Here is a 20,219-nt window from a genome sequence, read left to right as displayed (position 1 = left end):
TTGCTCTTCTTTCTCAGGATTTCTTTGGCTATTTGGGGGTCTTTTGTGGTTAGATAAAAATGTTAGGGGTGATTTTTTTCTACTTTTGCAAATAATGTGACTGGAATCTTGATAGGGATTGCATTTGAATCTATAGATGTCTTTTGATAGTATTGATGTTGAGACAATAGTAATTCTTCCAATCCATGGACACAAGATACTTTTCCACTTATTCTTTTCTTCTTGGATTTCTTTCATCAATGTATTTTATTTTCAGCATAGGTATCTCTCACCTTCTTGGTTAAATTTACTCCTAAGTATTTTATTGTTTTTGATCATATTATACATGGGATTGATTTATTTCTTTCAGCAATTTATTTCTCTTTCATCATTAGTGTATAGAAACACTGTAAATTTTTATGCTAATTTTGTATCCTGCAACTTTACTGAATTCATTGAATCGAACTAACAGCTTTTTGGTTGAGTCTTTAGGATTTTCTCTATGTAAGATAATATTGTCTACAAATATAGATAATTTTACCTTTTCCTTTCCAATTGTGATATGTTTTATTTTTCTTGCATGATTGCTCTAGCCAGGACTTCCAGTATTATGTTGAATATGAGTGGAGAGAATGGGCATCCTTGTCTTATCCCTAATCTTAGAAAAAGAAGTTTTCATCCTTTCACCATTGAGTATGATGTTATCTATGGGCTTTTCATATTTGGTCTTTGTTATTAAGATATGTTCCTTCTTTGTGTAATTTATTAAAAGTTTTTATCATAAAAAAGTGTTAAATTTTGTCAAATGCTTTTCTATATCTATTGAGATGATCATATGATTTTTTTCATTCATTCTATTAACGTGATGTATCACATTGATTAATTTACATGTGTTGAAACATCTTTGCATCCTTAGAGATAAATCTCACTTGATCATGATTAATGATGTTTTTAATGTGCTACAGAATTCAGTTTGCTATTACTTTAATTGAGAATTTTTGAATCTACATTTATCAGAGATATTCACCTATAGTTTTCTTTTCTAGTGATGTTTGTTTCCGGTTTTGGTATCAGGATAATGCTGACCTTGTAAAAATGAGACTGGGAGTATTCCCTCCTCTTTGATTTTTTGGAAGAGTTGGAGAAGGGCTGATATTAGTTCTTCTGTAAATGTTTGGTAAAATTCACCAATGAAGCCATTAGTCCTGAGTTTTGCTTCATTGGGAGATTTTTGATTATTGATTCCATCTCCTTACTAGTAATTGACCTATTCAGATTTGATTCATTCTTCATAACTTGTATTTTCCTAAGAATTTTTCTACTTTGTCTAGATTATCCAGTTTGTTAGCATATAGTTGTTCATAGTAGCCTTTTATGATCCTGTAAATTTCTGTGGTATCAGTTGTAATTTCTCCTTTTCATTTATAATTTTGTTATTTGGGCCCTTTTTCTTTTTTCCTTGGCTAGTTTAGCTAAGGGTTTGTCAAATTTGTTGGGGTCACACAGCTTTCTTTCTATGTGTTCTGCCTAGGTGCCCCAGTTGGACAGGCTAAAGACTGTATTCAGCAAGGAGCAGGGCTATAAATCAGAGTCTCTCCCTGGGCACAGCAGGAGAAGCAGCTCTAAAACCGATAAAACTCTCTGTTTGTTGTCTTAACTCAACTCAACCCGCACGTCAAGTTCCTTGGCCAAACAGGGCCACCGTCTTTGCTCTGCAAACTGTTGGCTCTTTCTGTTCCTCTCAGCTTGAGTGTTGCTCAATGGGCCACATAGCTTTCAGGTTTTTTTGCCAGGCCTTCTGTTTAGATGGAGTTGGAAGACACTCTCCACACTGGGTGGGGCTATGCCTCAGCCCCCTTTGGCTAAAATTTTAACCACGTTCCTAAATGTCACCTTCTGGTACAGGCTAATATTTTTACATAAAGAATACACATTAAACTGCTGGTGGTATCACAGAAGAAACCTTCCCTACTACTCACTAGCAGTGATGACAAAATAAAACCATGGGGCACCTGTATATCTTTTTCCAAACTCAATTACCTCAATATGTTGAGGGGATAAATGTGTCCTCAGCTCCTCCAGCATTCTGACACATTTTTATAAGCACGTATTATACTGCAAATTAATTATTCATATATGAATTGATTTCCCTGCTCAATTAGAACTCCTTGCATGTAGACTCTGTATCTTATCTGCCTGCATATGGAACAGGTTCTAGAACAATGATCAGAATAAAACAAATGGCCGACAAATGCTTCTGAATGAATGTATATTATAATCCTAATAATGATTCCTAACTACGATACTGATTTTGAAACAATAGTGTATCATAATTAATTTATCTTGTGGTTAACCATAGCCTACAAGGTAATATTTCTATAGATAAATTACCTTTTATCTTCCATTTTTAGAAAGACTTTCTTCTTGAACATCATACTATTTTTATGTTGCCATTTGCCTGGTATAAGATAATTAGGTAAAATCAATAACACATCATTGGAGGGGTGCCTGGGCGGCTCAGCTGGTTAAACATCCAACTCTTAATTTTGGGTCAGGTCATGATCTTGTGGTTTGTGAGATGCAGCCCTGCACTGGGCTCTGTGCTGAAGCTTGCTTGGGATTCTCTCTCTCTCCCTCTGTCTCTGCCCCTTCCCTGCTTGTGCTCTCTCATGCTGTCTCTCTCCAGAAATAAATAAACAGTATAAATAAACTATCTGTGAGAAAAGGAAAAACTGAGATGGTTCCAAGATAGACTTGTTACCATAGACAGATAGAATGCTATTCATTCACTAATCTAATTAATTTTGTTACTGGGTTGACAGGAAAACTATATTCCCAGCTCATGTGGCATTAGATTGAAAACATATGAGTAAGGTCTGGCCAATGGAATATAAGTCAATATCATGCATGCGACTTCCACATTGGCTTAAAAATCCCTTGCACAACCCTCCATTCTTTTCACTTTACACACTGTGGTTGTCACAAGGATCACCAGTCTCCAAATGACTGTATAGCACAATGCACCCCACAGCCCCAGTGGACCACAATGAACTTTTGTATGACTAAGAAATATACTTATTGGCTACACTTCTAAGATCTGGCATTTGGGACTGTTTTCCAGCATTTGCCTACCTTACTGCTTCACTCTCATCTGCTACTTTTATTTAAATATATGCTTTTTTTTAACTTAAATATATTAAATATATGCTACTTTTTATTTAAATGTCTGTTGAAGCTGAGGGTTGTTGGCTATAAGTGAGAATTTGGGTGCTATAGGAGCATCAGCAGGGAGAACTTATTCAAGGCTTTCTTTAGTGTAGTCTGGAACACACCCAAGATATCAGTAAGAGAAAACACCGAGGTATGATCAGAATCCAGGAAATTATCTAAAGGAGCCTGATGCTGAGAGATGCGTGGGTATCTAGAGCAGAAAGTCAACATCACCAACATCCCTGGACACAGTGAGGTGGGCTGAAATCACACAGCGCTTGAAGCTGAAAGAGTGCAAAAACCCCTGGAGCACTGGGAGCACTTCCTGATAGTTCTCAGGAAAACTGGCATTCTGTCTTCAGATGAACCTCCACCCCACAAGCATAGAGACTACTGTGCCTTTCGATATTCAGAGGTTTAAGCCACTTGAAGAACACAGTAAACTAGACCTGCTTCTCAATGAGTAAACAAAGAAAAATAACAACCCATTGTTAGAGGCATGGCACTTATAAATAGGAAAATAGATTGGAAGAAACCAAGTCTATGCTTGGCACATTAGAGCTATTGGATGAGAGGCATGGGACCACTATGTAATGTTATTCAGATTATTTAATACACAAGACACTTATCCAGTAGAGCATATGGGATCTGAAATTTAGCCCCAGTGTGGTTGTTAAGCCATGCTCCTTCTTAGGGCCACACATACCCAGAGGAAGGAGCCAACTTTTTAATTAACAGTAAAAGCACTATTAGCCAAAGCATATACCTATGGAACTGAGCCCACCTGGAGAATGTCTCTTTTTCACTAAATTTTAAAAGGTACTTTATGAGGATTCTTGTGCCATTTTGTGAAAGAGTAGTGGCTCTTAAATTAGATGGCAATTTAAAAAATAACACTAAAAATGATAACACAATTCTGGAGTGGTATTATCACTTCCCAACTAAATATATTTTACATTTGGGTGCCTGGATGGCTCAGTCACAAGAGCATGAGGCTCTTGATCTCAGGGTCATGAGTTTGAGCCCCACGTTGGGTGTAGTGATCAAATAAATAAATAAATAAATAACTTACTTTAAAACATATATACATACTTTTATATTACTTAAATATGCCAGTAATTCTAATGGGAGCCACTACCTAGAATATCAAGCATGAGAAGTATCTCAAAACACGTACCTTAAATACAAAGAGAGAGAACTCATGATGAGAGCATGTGCGCATGCGAGAGAGATAGACTGACTGAGAGGACAGATCCTGAAGAAATAAAATCAAATGTGTCCACTTATTCATTTATTCAACAAATAATTTTTGAATGCCTGTTATGTATCTGGAAATTCCGTGGGAATTTGGAATAAATCAGTGGGCAAAAAAGATAACAATCCTTATCCTCTCGGAAGTTACATGCTAGTGAGGAAAAAAAAAGACAAGAAACAGTAAACATAATAATTTATATGGCATGTTAGTAGGGATGGATTTGGGGGGAAGGGTCCTAAAGATTATACAATCTAGGAGAAACTTTTTAAGAAAAAAATTCAAACTGATGGCTCCTCCTGTTCTGCTTCTTATCCTCTTACCTGCTTTCCCTGAATAATTTAATCTAAAATTATTAGCTGCAGCTGAGCAAGGTAAGTGGCCATGCACAAAAGAGTGTGGGTACAGACCAAAATAATGAGCATAGCTTGGGCAAAGATCTTGGTCTTTCAGTACTTTCTTCCACTATACGAATCAAGTCTCCCCGGGGCACCTGGGTGGCTCAGTCGGTGGGGGTCTGGCATCTGACCTTGGTTCAGGTCATGATCTCACAGCTCATTGGTTCCAGCCCCACATCTGGCTCTGTGCTGACAGCTCAGAGCCTGGAGCCTGCTTCGGATTCTGTGTCTCATTTTCTCTCTGCCCCTCCCCCCCTTGTACTCTCTCTCTCTTTCAAAAATAAATAAATGTAAAAAAAAAAAAAAAAAAAGAAAGAAAAAAAAGAACCAAGCCTCTTTAAAGAAGTAGCTGGTATAAGGCTGAAGCAGTGGAGAATACAAAATTTGTCTGGAATATCTTATTGTACGAGAAAGGAAACAAACGCTGAAAGAATAATGAGGACTGAAAAAAAGGTACAAAGAAATTAGTGAAAAGAGGATTTCACTGACCTAAAATTGGGCATTTAATCATCAAAATAACTAATAATAAGGATTATAACAAGTTGTATAAAATATAAAATCATGAGTCAGTGTAGGTAGAAATGAAATAATTAAGAAATTGAAATATCGATTAGGAATGAGTCTGAAATTACCTCCTTGAAAAATACTTATTAATTATAGAGAGAAAAGTTTAACCTTCCAGGAATGAGTCTGTCAAGTGCCACCTTAAGTGATTAATATTATCAATAATGAGACAAAAAAATAAATAAAAAAAAGTAATGAGACAAAGCACATTGGGTCCACAAGACAGGATTCAATGAGAACAATAATACAACTGTAACAGTGATGCCAACAACTTCCATGCATAATCTAATTACAAAAAAGAATCAGATGGAGAATGGCCTATAATCTTCAAAAGTATCAAGCTCTTGAGAGTAAAAAGAGGAAAATAATTTAAATACCTTTAAAAAAAAAATGATGAGCAACTGATTCAGATTGAAGGAGATTGAAGGACACATGACATATAAATAAAACATGTGATCCCGAACTGAATTATTTTTTGCTTGTAAAAGTCACTATTGGGACACAAAGGAAAACTGAATGAAGTTTGAAGATTTAACACTACTGATACATTAATGTTATCTTCCTGATTTTGATCATTGCATAGTGACTGTACAGAAAAATGTCTTCTTATGTAGTAAATACACATTAAAGTATTTGGGAATACTGTATCTTGGACATCAGCAAAAATGATCCAAGAAAAACACATTTCTTGTACTCGTAACTTTCTATATATTTGAATTATTTTTCAAAGGAGAAAATCTTTAAGAAACAGATATACATTTAGGTATAAAAGTGAAAATGCAGAATGTGAAATTAGTACAAGGTATAAAATGTATCATACATATATTATCCTAGTGGTTTTACAATTAGCTGTCTAATACATATCTGTAATACTTTTTTACACATTTTACACACTTTTTTCCACATTTTAGCTTCATATTCTTTGCCTCCTTGTCTAATAATTCTTGATACAATTTTCTATAAAGAATACAAAAGACAAACTAATCTTTCTTCTAATAATGTTGATAATTTTTTTTAATAATTGACAGTTAAGAAAAGCCTCTTTCAGTTTCAAAACTTGTTATGGATAAGTAGCACCCATTGTCAAAAATAAGAGACACTTTTGACATTTCAAAGTCATAAGTTTTATTTTGAGGAGTGAATTTTGGGCCCTCTGTTACATTTGAATTTTGAGATGATCAGTAATTTTCAAAACATACAAATTTAATCAAAAATAAGGTATACACAGGGCATTTTAAATACATTTTGAAATTACCACTATGTTGAACGGAAATATATGATGATATTACTCTTTTGCTACATTGACTCATTCATAGGTACATGTGAAATTTTGGTCACTGGAAATAATTTTCTTTAGGCCAGTTGACTGTGATGGCCATTTTATTTTATGCAGATCTGCCAGACTTCACAAGATATGTCATATATGCTAAAATGCAATCTAATACATTGGGAGACATTAAACACCCCTCATTCCTCACACAAATATACTATTCTATAGGCTCACTATGATTTATGCACCAAAACACAGAAATTAATCAATTCTACTTTCTGTGATTCCCAACAGAAAAAAAATATATGGTGTATTTATAGTTGCTTCATTCAAGTATACCTTTAAGTTACTAACAGAAGACTACTTCCTTTTTCTCTTAGGTGTTCTGGAGAAACAATTACACTTATAATTTTACTCATCTGGTGATGGGAAAAAGAAATTCCAACAGATCAGTTTCTCCCTCTGTGATGTATAAACATTGTTTCTCTCTCCTGCTGACACGTAGCTAGAGCAGCTGCTAAAGGACACATCCTTATTACAGCATGAGCTATGAACCTGGACTTTGGATTACAGTAAGTGGGTTGACACCATTGCCAGTAGCCGAACACCTGGAAGCTACTGATACAAACACATGAAACTGGCTGTAAGCCATATTATATCTCCCATTAATCTCAAACTTAATGTACCCACATTAAATCCCCCTCGAGTTGATTCTCCAAATCCCATAGCCATTCTAGCGCCACCTATAATGAGGATCAGTTTGATGGAAGGGAAATGCTTTAGGTATGTCTTTAATTCCCCCAGGTCTGTAAACACACAAACCATTGAGGTCTTAAGATACAATAAGACGAGACCACGCCTCCAGCCTGCACCAGTGTCTCTCTGTGTCACCTGCTTTGCACATCTCTTTGCCCCTGGGCTCACCGCTTCCGCTCTACGGGGGGCTCCTGCTCCTGCCCAGGCTCCCGCAAACACAAAGTGCAAATGCGCCTGCAAGAAGCGTCGCCGTGCCTGCTGCCCCGCGGGCTGTGCCAACCAAGTGTGCCCAGGGCTGCATGGGCAGGGAGGCGTCACACAGGCGCAGCTGCTGTGCCTGGCATGGAGGAAAGCCCGGTCCAGATGTAAATAGATCAACATGTACACACCTGCAGTTTTTTACTTGTTCATACTATCCCGACCCAGTTGTCACATTCCTGTTTCTATTAAATATTTGAATGACAATGAACTCATCTAGACTCCTCTCCCCCCACCCACCACCTGCCCTCCTGCCACTCCCACCCAAAAAGACACAATAAGATGAAAAGGAGAGGACAGAGTGGAGGTAACAATGCACTATCAAGGCAATAATATATGAAGTAATAAAGATTCATGTACTAGAAGGCACTAAGGATTAATAGAACAATGAGAATATTTTTCCAGGAAAATGTTAGTAATTTCTAGAACCATACTATGTATTCTATCTCAGTAAGACACAGGAGTTAAACAGTAGGTTAAGAGTAATAGAGGCGGGAGAGACACTGGAGGTGTTTTACTGACATTTCTGAACATGTAATTCCAGCCCTATACAAACTCTTTCAGTGAAAAGAAAAACAGGAAATACTTCTAATATTATTATGTGGAGCTATAATAACCATGGTATAAAAAATTAATGGAGAGTAATATAAGAGATAATTATATTTTCCCTTAGTTATGAACACAGAATCAAAAATTTTAGACCAATTTTAGCAAAAATGATATCAATTTATTTATTTACTCATTTATTTACTTACTTACTTACTTATTTGAAAGAGAGAGCAAGAGAGTGGGGAGATGGGCAGAGGGAGAGAGAAAAAGAATCTTAAGCGGGCTCCACACTCATCACAGAGCCTGACGCAGGACTCAATCCCATGACCCTGGAATCATGATCTGAGTTGAAATCAAGGGTCTGGCGCTCAATAGACTGAGCCACCCAGGCACCACTCAGTTTGTTTTTTTAATGCATCATGGCTAAGACGGGTTTATCCATTGACTGCAAGATGCTTTATATATAACAATGTCAACATAATTCACGATAGTTGCAGGTTAAAGGGGAAAATTATCTCACCAGATATATTAAAGCTACTTGTTTTAAAATTCAGCATCTTAGGAAACTAGGAATAGAAACAAAACCAAATACAATAAAGCCTATCTATCAAAAATCAATTGCTAAAAACATACATGAAAAATGAGTTGTCAGAAACACTGTTTTCAAAATCAGGATCAAAACAATGTTACTACCCAGACCTGTCTATGAGAATCTTGCTGATAGTGTCAGATTAAATAAACGTACACATGACTAATAAAAAATTAGGAAAGAAATAACAGCATTTCCATTACCTGAGAATGTCTACATACAAATAACAAGAATTAATAAGAGTTGAAGAACATTGGTGAATAGAAGATAAATTAATGACCTCCACTCCAAATCAATATATGTTAGAAATTGTAATATTTACAGAATACCATTTATGATAGCACAAAAAACATACATCACATCAAAGAAATCTAACTGAAATAGAATAGGAAAGTATAAAACTTTACTGGAATGCATAAAAAATCTGTAAGGAGGAATGCAAACTACACTCATAGATAAGAAAACCCAATTTAAAAAAGAATGTCAGTTTTCCCCCAAATTAATCTATACATCCAATGCAATTCCAATCAAACTCCAAATACAAATTTGACTAGAGATTGACAAGTCAATTCTAAAATGTCTGTGAAGGGGGCCAAGAATAATTATAACCTTTTTGGAAAATCAATGAGGGGATTTCAAGACTTATATTAAAGTCGTAGTAGTTAAGACTATGAAATTGATACAAGAATAAACAAAGAGACCTATATTACCAAGTAGTGTCTACTGAAACAGAATTGTGCATAAAAGTAAAGTGGGTTTATAACAGACACGGTGCTGCAGATTAAGATGATCATGAGGCACCTGGGTGGCTCAGTTGGTTAAGCATCTGACTTTGGCTCAGGTCATGATCTTTTTTGTGAGCTCAACCCCCCACCCCTTCTCCCCCGGGGCTCTGTGCTGAGAGCTCAGAGCCTGGAGCCTGCTTCGGATTCTGTGTCTCCCTATCTTTCTGCCCCTCGCTTGGCTCACATTCTGTCTCGCTTTCTCTAAAAATTAAACAATAAATTTTTTTTTAAATGATCATGTAATAAATGGAACTGAAACAAATGGTTTCATAGCGATAAAGAAAAGGATACCTTCTACCGTGCAGAAAAAAATAAATGCTAAACAAAATAAATTCTAAAAAGTAAAACTTGAAACATTTAGAAGATAATGAAGAAAACATATCACAGTGTGGTATAGAAGGAATTTTTAATCAACTCCCCTTAAATAAAAATCATAGAGGAAAAAACGAACAAATTTGTCAACAATAAAAATGAAAATAGTTACACACCAAAAGACACTTAAAATATAAAAATACAATTATTCAGACCAAAGTGGATAAGTATCCAATATAGAAATTAGTACAAATAAATATGAAAGTAACTCATTCGAAATAGGAGATATGATACATGGAACAATTTACAGAAAAGAAATCCTACAAAACCAATAAATGTTGAAGATGCTCAACCACCTCAGTAATCAGGAAAATAAGAATTAAAATGACAAGATATTATCTTTTTTAAAAATTTTTTCAATGTTTATTTATTTTTGAGAGAGACAGAGTGAGAGCGGGGGAGGGGCAGAGAGGGAGGGAGACACAGAATCCGAAGCAGGCTCCAGGCTCCGAGCTGTCAGCACAGAGCCAGATGCAGGGCTAGAACGCATGAAACGTGAGATCGTGACCTGAGCCGAAGTTGGACGCTTAACTGACTGAGCCATCCAGGCGCCCCTAAAATGACAAGATATTATTTCATAGGTAATCGTATTAGCAACATTTTAAACATCAGTCAATACCAAGAGATGGTGAGAATTCTCACGGTGGTAGTGTACATATGTTTAACCATTGGGGAGTAATTGACAATATCTGGCAAAGTTGAAAACACATATCCATCAACCTAGAAGTTTCATCCTAGAGTAAAATCTCACAAATATATACAAGGAGACAGAGAAGCATTATTTGAATAAGGAAATAATAATGGAAATAAATTAAATGGAGATTAGGAGTAAAAAGAAAAACCATAAGAGATTCATGTAATGGAATACACTATATACCCGTGACACATGAGGATGAATACAGGAAAGTGGCAGTAAGCCACAGACCTTTAAATTGTTCCAATTTTTTCTAAAGAGATGCAATATTGAGATAAACTGTACAACTTATTTCTTTTTATTAGATTTTGATTAATGAATCTAACATAGACAACTTTGTTGTGTGTAAAACATATCATCAGCAGAGCTATTTTTGTTGTTATTGAAGTACTGAGCTATTGCAAATCCTTTTCACAGAGATGTCCTTATTCAAGTGCTGAATGGATAACATTGTGTGAACATGCCCTTGAATAAGATCCTGTAAGCTCATAAGGAACTTTGATGAGTCTGTGAAAAACGCTGAACGTGATTCTTAGTGATCCAATCATATACAACATTACTAAGAGCTTATGTGGCTTTCTTTGGCTAGATAGAAGCTTAGTTACGTTTAACGGTCTCATCAACGGCCCGAATGCTCCTCCCCTAACCACCACTGCAACGCACACAAACACGGACACACACACACACACACACACACACACACACTTCATTGCTAATGAAACAAGAAGAAATATGACTAGCAAATCTACTAATAAGTATGTAACACCAAGAAGATCAAAAGGCATAGTACAAATGTGTATCTGAATGAATGAAAAGGGACTGTATTTATTACCTGCAGCCAGTTTTCTTGCATCTCTACCTGGTGTGCCAACCTTAGCATATCAAGTAGACAGCATGCATTTTGAAGAGGGTAGAAGTCTTATTTTACACGCCAGAGTAAAGTAATTTTATATGTGCTCTAAGAGTGGATTAAGTAGTTACAGACAATTGTTAAGCTACTAAAATAATCATGAAGAAGAATGGATAGAAGAACAGATCCTTGCAACAAACCCATGTTAATTACCCTTGCAGCTGGGAGATCAATTTGCATAGAGAGTCTTTGAAGCCTGTCAGGTATGAATTGAACCACTGAGCTGCTACATTTGATAATCCAGCCCTTGAGCTTATTTTTTTTCCCCTGAAGATGTTGTTTCAGCCTACCAGGCAGGGCTTTTCATATAAAAGTACTCATTTCTAATTAATTTGGTCTTATATTTAGCACACAACACACACACACACACACACACACACACACACACACACTTGTGACTTTAAAGGAAATTATTAACAAAATATTATCAAAAGCATGGATACTGTTCATTAAAACTAGGAAAGAAGAGATATTTGTGTTTCTAAGTCTTAGGTTTAGTTTTCAAAATCTGGGAACTCAAAACTATCCTGAGACATTCATAGATTTGCGAACAGCTAATGATAATGAGGCTGTATTATGAAAGGCTTTACCTGTATTAATTCATGTAGCATTCACAATAGCCCTATGAAGTAGGTAATGCAGCTTTCTTCTTTTTACCCGAAGGAAAACGGAGGCACAGAGAACTGCGATAAATTGAGGACTACAAAGTCTCTTAGTTAAGCACATGGCAGGATCAGAATCTGAATCTTAAGAGCCTGTTTCCCAGCACATTCCTAGCCCATTCACTACTGTGCCTCCCCTAAGAAGTCTACACTATAATGCTTCTCTAAAGGAGGGAGATTCTTTTTCTATTTTTTTCTTATAATATTTTTTTCTTATAATATTTAATCATATTAACTTAAACAGAAACAGAAATACAGACTCATGGCACTTAGTGATATTTATCCAGTGGAATAATTTATATACTTCTGGATTTTGAAAATTGAAGAGCTAAGAGACATACAATGCAGAATAGGGAATAAGGAAAAACGTGTGAGGAAAAAAAAGAAAAGCTTTTTTTTAATTAGACTCTAATAAGACTCTACTAAGGTTAATGGAGTTTGTAGAAAATGTAGCAAAAAATCAGCCTGCATAACAATTACTCAACTTTTAAAAATTAGTTAGAATTGAGAACTATAAAAAATAATGATAATGACTTTAACATATAATCTGTAGATTTTCGCCAACATTTTGAGAGTAGTACATTTTCTCTTCTTTGAGTATGGATCTGTTTATTAGCATTCTAGTTGTCTTTCTTGCTAACCAAGTCTAGTTTAACAAAAACCCCAGTTTCATGTGAATGAAGAATCTTCTAGAATTGAGCAAAATTTTTCCCACAATTTACAGTGCTTTCAATCCCACTAAATTTAACTTGCCTTTAACAAACCTTTACAAAGTAGTCAGTTTTGTTTTCATCAAAAATCCCAAATATCTTCTTATTTGTACTCCTGTAATTTGCATAATATTCAATTACATTTAATAATTATCAATATACATGACTGCATGACTCAGGCAGTTAAGCATCTGACTCTTAATTTCAGCTCAGGTCATGATCTCAAGGCTCGTGGGATCTAGCTCCATTATGGGCTTTGTACTGACAGCACAGAGCCTGCTTGGGATTATCTGTCTCCCTCTTTCTCTGCCCCTACCCTGCTCGAGTGCCCCCCCACTCTCTCTCTCTCTCTCAAAATAAATAAATAAACTTAAAACATAATTAGTAATACACAGATATTGACATGTTGGTGAGAAAAAATAAAACAGATTATTGATAATAGATATAATAAAAGACATTAAAAAGTCACTTTATAGATGTATACACATGAAAAGTGGGTGTTTGAGAGCACCTCATCAGCCATCCTGCAGGCATCAGTCAACTGCAGGGGTTACAGAGGGAATAGAGATCCTCAGATCATCAGAAAGCTTACTAAATGCAGGTCAGTTAAGGGTTTCTTCTGTATATACAACATCCTTGGAGGCAAAATAGCCATTTACTCATTCACTATTTTATGTCTAGAATGATGTAACTGTATATTAATGTTCACTCATAATATCACCCTCTAAGTGTCATGAGGCCACTTACCTATATGTATTTGTCATGTATTTCTATGTTCAAGTTACAGAACCTAACTAACATAAATGAGCTTAGATGCTAAGAAAAATGTATTAAAGCAAAGAACCAAAGTGCAGGACTGGAATTTGCCATATTGTTAGTTACTATGATGCATGCAGTGATAGATGAAGATAACTGCAGCCCAGAGAGGCAGGGTATAGCTTTAAATGTGGCTAATTTGGGCTAATTAAGAAGAGTTGTTACCATCTTGGAAAAAAATAAAATAATTACTAAGTACACTCTCTTGTGTGATCACATTAATTTCTGTAATTTTCATAATATTCCATTAAATTTTATAATGACACGTGCATAAATACACATGATATTTTTGGGGGAGGGGAATCTAACTGACCCTCAGTAACCATAGAAGTCACACGGTTGAAGTGCACCCATGCAGGGACGGATGAGCAAGTACTGACATTGCCTGCTGACCATGAGCGGTCAGTGCCCACTTCCCATCATATTGTAGAATGCTTTTTTCCACATGCAGAGGCATTGGGCTCCATGATTCATCTCACATTCTTATAGTACAGCATGTTGAAATTCCACTTCATTAAAAAGAGTTAACCCCCCTATTATTAGGTTGAATATCCATCACTAGGTCCATCACTGAAGTCACCTGAATGAGGTTCCAGTTTGTTAACTATTGCAGAATACTTATAATATTTACAGCAGATGTATAGTTATAGCCCCTGCTAACGGTGTAGGTTCCCCCGGGGAAAATTTAAACTCTGCTCACGACTGAAGTTCACATATACATATAAGCATATGTAATAGATTTAGGAAGAGTCTAACAAAGTCAGATTAGTGGGACCCGCAAGCCAAGTCACCCTAAGTGAAGCATCACACAGAAGGGGATATTTTCCACAGGAAGGATCTGCCGTTAAAAGGCTCAGTGTGAAACTGTACTGAAAGTCACCTAATTCTGGCCTCAGGTGCCAATACAAACTAGTCAAGCAAGGTGTCTATAGTAAAATGGAAAGAAGTCTATTAAAAAAAAAAAAATTCACAGCAAAGACTGACCTACCAGATATGCCTATTGCCCTCTCTCTTCATTTCTTTCAAGTTATGGAATTTTGAATTAGTATTAAAAATCAGCCTTTTGACATGGAATCTAAGAAGGTGATTTTAACACAACCCCGGTGACCAGAGTGAGAATTCAAGGAGAATCAAAACATCTCACGATAGGGCAACTTCAGAGACAGACAGCTTTCAAATAGAAGAAGATAGAAAAACACCGGTGTGAGCCGGAAAAGAAGAGACAGTGCTCAACAGGAGGGGAGGAGGATATCGCCTGCCAAATAATTTTCTACCGAATATAAGTTTTAGCCTGTTAAAATTCAATTAAGTATTGACTCCATGAAACAAGATAAAAACGATGACATGATAAGAATATGAATTGAGATAAAAAATGAAAAATGTCTGAATAAGAGGTAGACATTCATAAGGGAAACAGACAAGGTAGGAAAGGCTAAAAAAAGCCCAAGACTATAGTGATTTGAATGATTAATAAGTCTGATTTAATAGATTTCCTTTTCTTAAACCCTACATTTGAAGAGATTACTTTCTCTTAAAGATGCCTTTGGAATATTTATAAAAACTAATCTTGTAATAAGACAGAGAAAACCCCGAAAACAAATACACATAAAGAAGACATAATAACATATACTTACAATAATCTTTGTCCAAAATGTAATAAAATAACAAATTAACAATAACAAAAGCAGTAACAACAACAACAAAAGAAACCAATATGGCTGATTTTTTTCCACATAAAGCCTAGATTCAAAAGTAAAAACAAAGCTACATATTTACAATTAGAAATTATAATTTTAAATTAGAATTACCATATATCATATCTTGTATAATTCAAAGTATTTTGATGATTAAACAAGGAAAACCCAAATACAATTAAATATATTGTATTTCCTAAAGTACAATTCAATTCAATAAATTCAAAAAGATAAAATTAACATAGGAGATTAGGAATGAAAAATTAAGAACACATGCAAAATTATCATTTTAAATAATAGGTAGGGTTAGGAACAAATAGTTTGAAACAGCAAGAAAAGAGACAAACAGAGAGTTGAATTTAGTAAGGCAGGTAGGAAGAAATGTACATATTCACCATTAGATGTAAGAAAGAGGGTACAATTACAGAATAGAAGAGTGCAAATAATTTAAACATTCCCCATATAACTGTGGTAAATTAGAACACACCAATAGTGGCTAGAGTTTATTAAATGATGGTTGAAAAAAAAGATTTAAAGAAAAAATTAAATAGGGTCCTTGTTCTTTCATAGGTCCTCATTCTTTCCTGAACATAGCAAACAGAGGATATTCTTAAATAATACTTTTATGAAGCTAGCATTACCCAACTGTAATCATGACAAAGATAAGAGGAAATGAAACAAATTTTAAGAGCAAACAACATCCTCAATTATGAAGATATATGTAAAAACCCTAAGTAAAATAAGAGTAATTGAGTCTAGTAATAATATGAAAAGAATATTTCATGATCTAGATGTCTGAACATAGAAATATTTTGTTTTAGTATTAAGGATCCTATTAATTTAATTAGAAATATCAATTAGTCAAAGGAGAATGAAATCATGCAATCACCTTGACAGAAGTTGGAAAGTTATCCATTCAATAAATTTCTTCATTCTTTCTTGATACGAAACGTTAAAAGCAAAGAAAGGATGTAGTTAAGGAATGTGAAGAATATTTATCTCGGATCATTGGCCAGTTGGGAAACGCCAGAAGTATTTCTTCATGAAAGTCAAACAGCGGCAATAAACATAGGTACTAATATTTGGTTCTCTGGAAGTTCTCACCAAAGTAAAAAGGAAAAAAAAAAATACAAATATAAGATATAAAGCACCAGAAAGGAAGAAAAACAATTTCTGTTCAGGTACATTATATTATTAATCCAAGAGAATCAAGCAAAAAAACACTTTAGTAACAAAATTTCCCAATCTCCTATTTTCTAACTGGTGATTACTGATGTATAAGAAAACTGTTTAATGTATGCATATACACACGAATAGACAGTAATAACTTGAAAACATGTAATAACCTATTAGAGAATTTTTTTTTCAAACCAAAACTACATAGAAGAAAACATGGCTAAACAGGGTAACCAAGAGAACATTATTAGCATGGATGTGGCCAGTCTCCCCCAAATCAATATACCTACTTGATTTTGATTTATAAGGACTACAAAGGTAATCCATCTGGAAGTAAAATTTAGAGGCTGGATTACTAAAAAAAGGATTAAAAAAATTAATGAGTAGGGTCCTGGGTCCTTGGTCTTTTATTTTATTTTTTTGAAAATAACAAAATTCCCTTGAAAGGTACCCAAGTATAATGAAAAAAAAATTCAATATAATCAGTATAGAATTTAGATGACAGGACATTTACTCTTTACAGCATTTAAAAAAAATGTTTATTTATGTATTTTGTGAGAGAGTATGAGCATTAGCAGGGGAGGGGCAGAGAGAGAAAGAATTCCAAGCAGGCCCCATGCCTTCAGCACAAATCCCGATGTAGGGCTCTTTTCCACAAACCATGAGATCATGACCTGAGCCAAAATCAAGAATCCAACGCTTAATTGACTGACCTCCCCAGGTGTCCCTCTGTAGAGCATTTTAAAAAACTCTCTACTTCACATCATACATATTCACTTTCCCTCACACAAATATACAGATGAATTTAACATATCAACGTAAAAAGCTTACACATTAAAGGTACTAAAAAAAAAATGTATCCGATCATAGAATGAGGAAGACTTCTCTAACCATAAATGTAAAGGAACAATCTTTTAAGGACAACTTAGAAAGATTTATATGAATGAAAATTTAACACTTCCATATGTAAAAATAATATTATGGACAAAATTATAAATGCGAATATAAAAGCAAAAGAAAAGAGTATTAACAAGGCTTAATGCATTTTAAAAAGCTCTAAGAAACTGATATGATTCAACAGGAAAAGCTGAAGTGAGGACAGGAGCAGAAATTTCATAGAAGAAAAGAAACAAAGTAGCAGTGAAAATATGAAATGGTCTATAGTTTTACTACCAAAGAAAGCAATACAAATGTAAAGAATGAAAAAGCATTGCAGACTATAAAATCCGCTTAAAATTATAATATGGTAATCAATGCTTCAGTGAAATAGAAAATGCACACACTCTTGGTAGCATGAGCTGATATAAAAGTTAGCAGAGGCAAACGTCTGAGAAGTAATGAGAAATACCATTTAGTGGAATGATTGCTCGTCTAGAAGCGTATTCTATCAAAACCATCTGAAATACCTGAAAAGGTTTATGAGCTATCACTTATTGTATTGCTATTTATAGTGTCAAAATCAAACAAGAAAAGTTTTAATACTTTTAAAATGTGGATTGGTCAAATGAAGGATGGGGTACCAAAGCAGTAGAATATCAAAGAGCCTTTAAAAATAATATTTTCCAATAAAATACATCCAAATGTGTTTATTAGAGGATCTGTTTTTTCAAAGGATGTCTTGACTCCAGAATAGTGGAATAGAATACTGACACGAGTGGATCCACAGTAGCTTAGCCTTCTCTGGCCCTCAGTTCCCACTTGCCCTCATGGCGGCCTGTAAGCACCCATATTTGAAAATAGCTGCTTTAGAACAATATTTAGTGGGAAATAAAATTTATAGAGTCAATGTTAATTGAAAAATAAACTGGTTATTAGAACAATATCCCCAGTTTAAATGCATTCATATGTGCATAAAGCGCTTTAAAATATTTAGTACATGATGGAATAAATGTTTTAACATTTTCTTTTTTGTCTGTTTTTCCGTATTTTTCCGACACATAGGGGAAGCTATATTACATTTTAATAGGACAAAAAAAGTGTAATTCCTTCACAAAAAGTCTAGTTGCATAAAATGCAAGCTTTAAACATAGAGGGATGTGAGAATTTGGGATATAGAAAGAAGGACCAGAATTACAACCATCACCTGCTTGGTGACCTTTATTTGAATCAGGCAGTGACAGCTCTTTCTATGACAGCCCCCACAGGTTTTTGTGGAACTTAGAAAACAAGTTTTCCTCTCTGACCCAAAGAGAAAAATTGGTTTTGCCCACCACAGGCCTGAAGAGCACTTTAGTATTTCTTGTGTAACAGAATGATCACACAATTAGAAGACTATTGATTGAGACATTCCCAAGATAAACACATTAGAATATTAGGAGCAACTGAGGGAGAAATTACTCATCTGATCTTGATTTACTATTTTATATTTCTTTGTGCTTCAATTTACTAATTTATAAAGTTGAATGATTGTATACATGTAACTCACAAATGAACCTTTCTACCCTTTTTATGGGTTATCTCCCTCAGGTACCCACAGGGAGAGGGCAAGTTTCTCAGGGAGTTTGTCATGTGTGTGTTCCAATGTTGCCCCTTGTCATTCAAAATTTGTGTTCCGTTCTATTCTTCTTTTGACCATGGTTCACTTCCTGCCAATCTCAGTCTAGACTGGCCTGGTACAATAGAAATGTATGTGAGCTTTATATGTAATTTTATATGTGTTAGTAGGCACATTAAAACTAATAAAAAGAAACAAATAAGATTATTTTAATAAAATATGATTTAATATATTCAAAATATTAGTTTTTCAACAAGCAATAAAAATATTGAGATATTTCTTTTAAACTAAGCTTTGAAATCTGCTACGTATATTATACTTTCAGCACATGTTAACTTAGTTTAAAGTCTCAGTAGAACATGTGTTTAGTGGCTGCCATATTGGTTAGCACAGCACTAGAACTGTTCTCTGTTTTTTGGTTATTTTATCCTCTGATATTTCCTCCAATTCTATTTGGAACTTACCGTGATATAAAGATCTCTGGCTTCTTTCCAAAGCAAACCTTTAAAAAGCTATAATTTTGTATCAGAAGGGTTAAAAAAAATCTAGGAGGAAATACAAGAGGTAAGTAAAAGAAAGGTTATGCACATTGCTCCAAGAAAAAGGGTAATCCCACAAGCAATTACACCTTTACTTTGGGAGCTTTTCAGTTCCTAGCTGTGCCCCCAACTCTCAGGTCTATAATTCACTATGAGAGAATTTTCATCTTCTAACTTCCACCCTGTGACTCTTTACTTATCAGTTAGGAAACACCACGCCTTTCCAATAGGGCATGGCCTCACCCAGACACATCACTCACTTGCCAAGTAGATTATTGCTTGGAGTCAGAGACCTTCAGATAAGACCCAAACCCTGGTCTAAAGTCATACTTACAAAACCTGATGCTTTGTAAACCTTATGTCCCACAAAAGAATCTGGGAGGAGTGGTAGCTACCTTAATGTCACAAGATCAGTGTAATTTTCAGACTCATACTTTATTGTACTAAATTACAAGACCATAGTTTTCACAGCACCCGACAAACACACACACACACACACACACACACACACACCTTCCTTCAAAGTGCAAACCTAACTCACA

The sequence above is a fragment of the Lynx canadensis genome, chromosome B2 (genome assembly GCF_007474595.2).
Source record: "Lynx canadensis isolate LIC74 chromosome B2, mLynCan4.pri.v2, whole genome shotgun sequence".
Taxonomy (NCBI): Eukaryota; Metazoa; Chordata; class Mammalia; order Carnivora; family Felidae; genus Lynx; species Lynx canadensis.
This window is presented reverse-complemented; position numbering follows the sequence as displayed.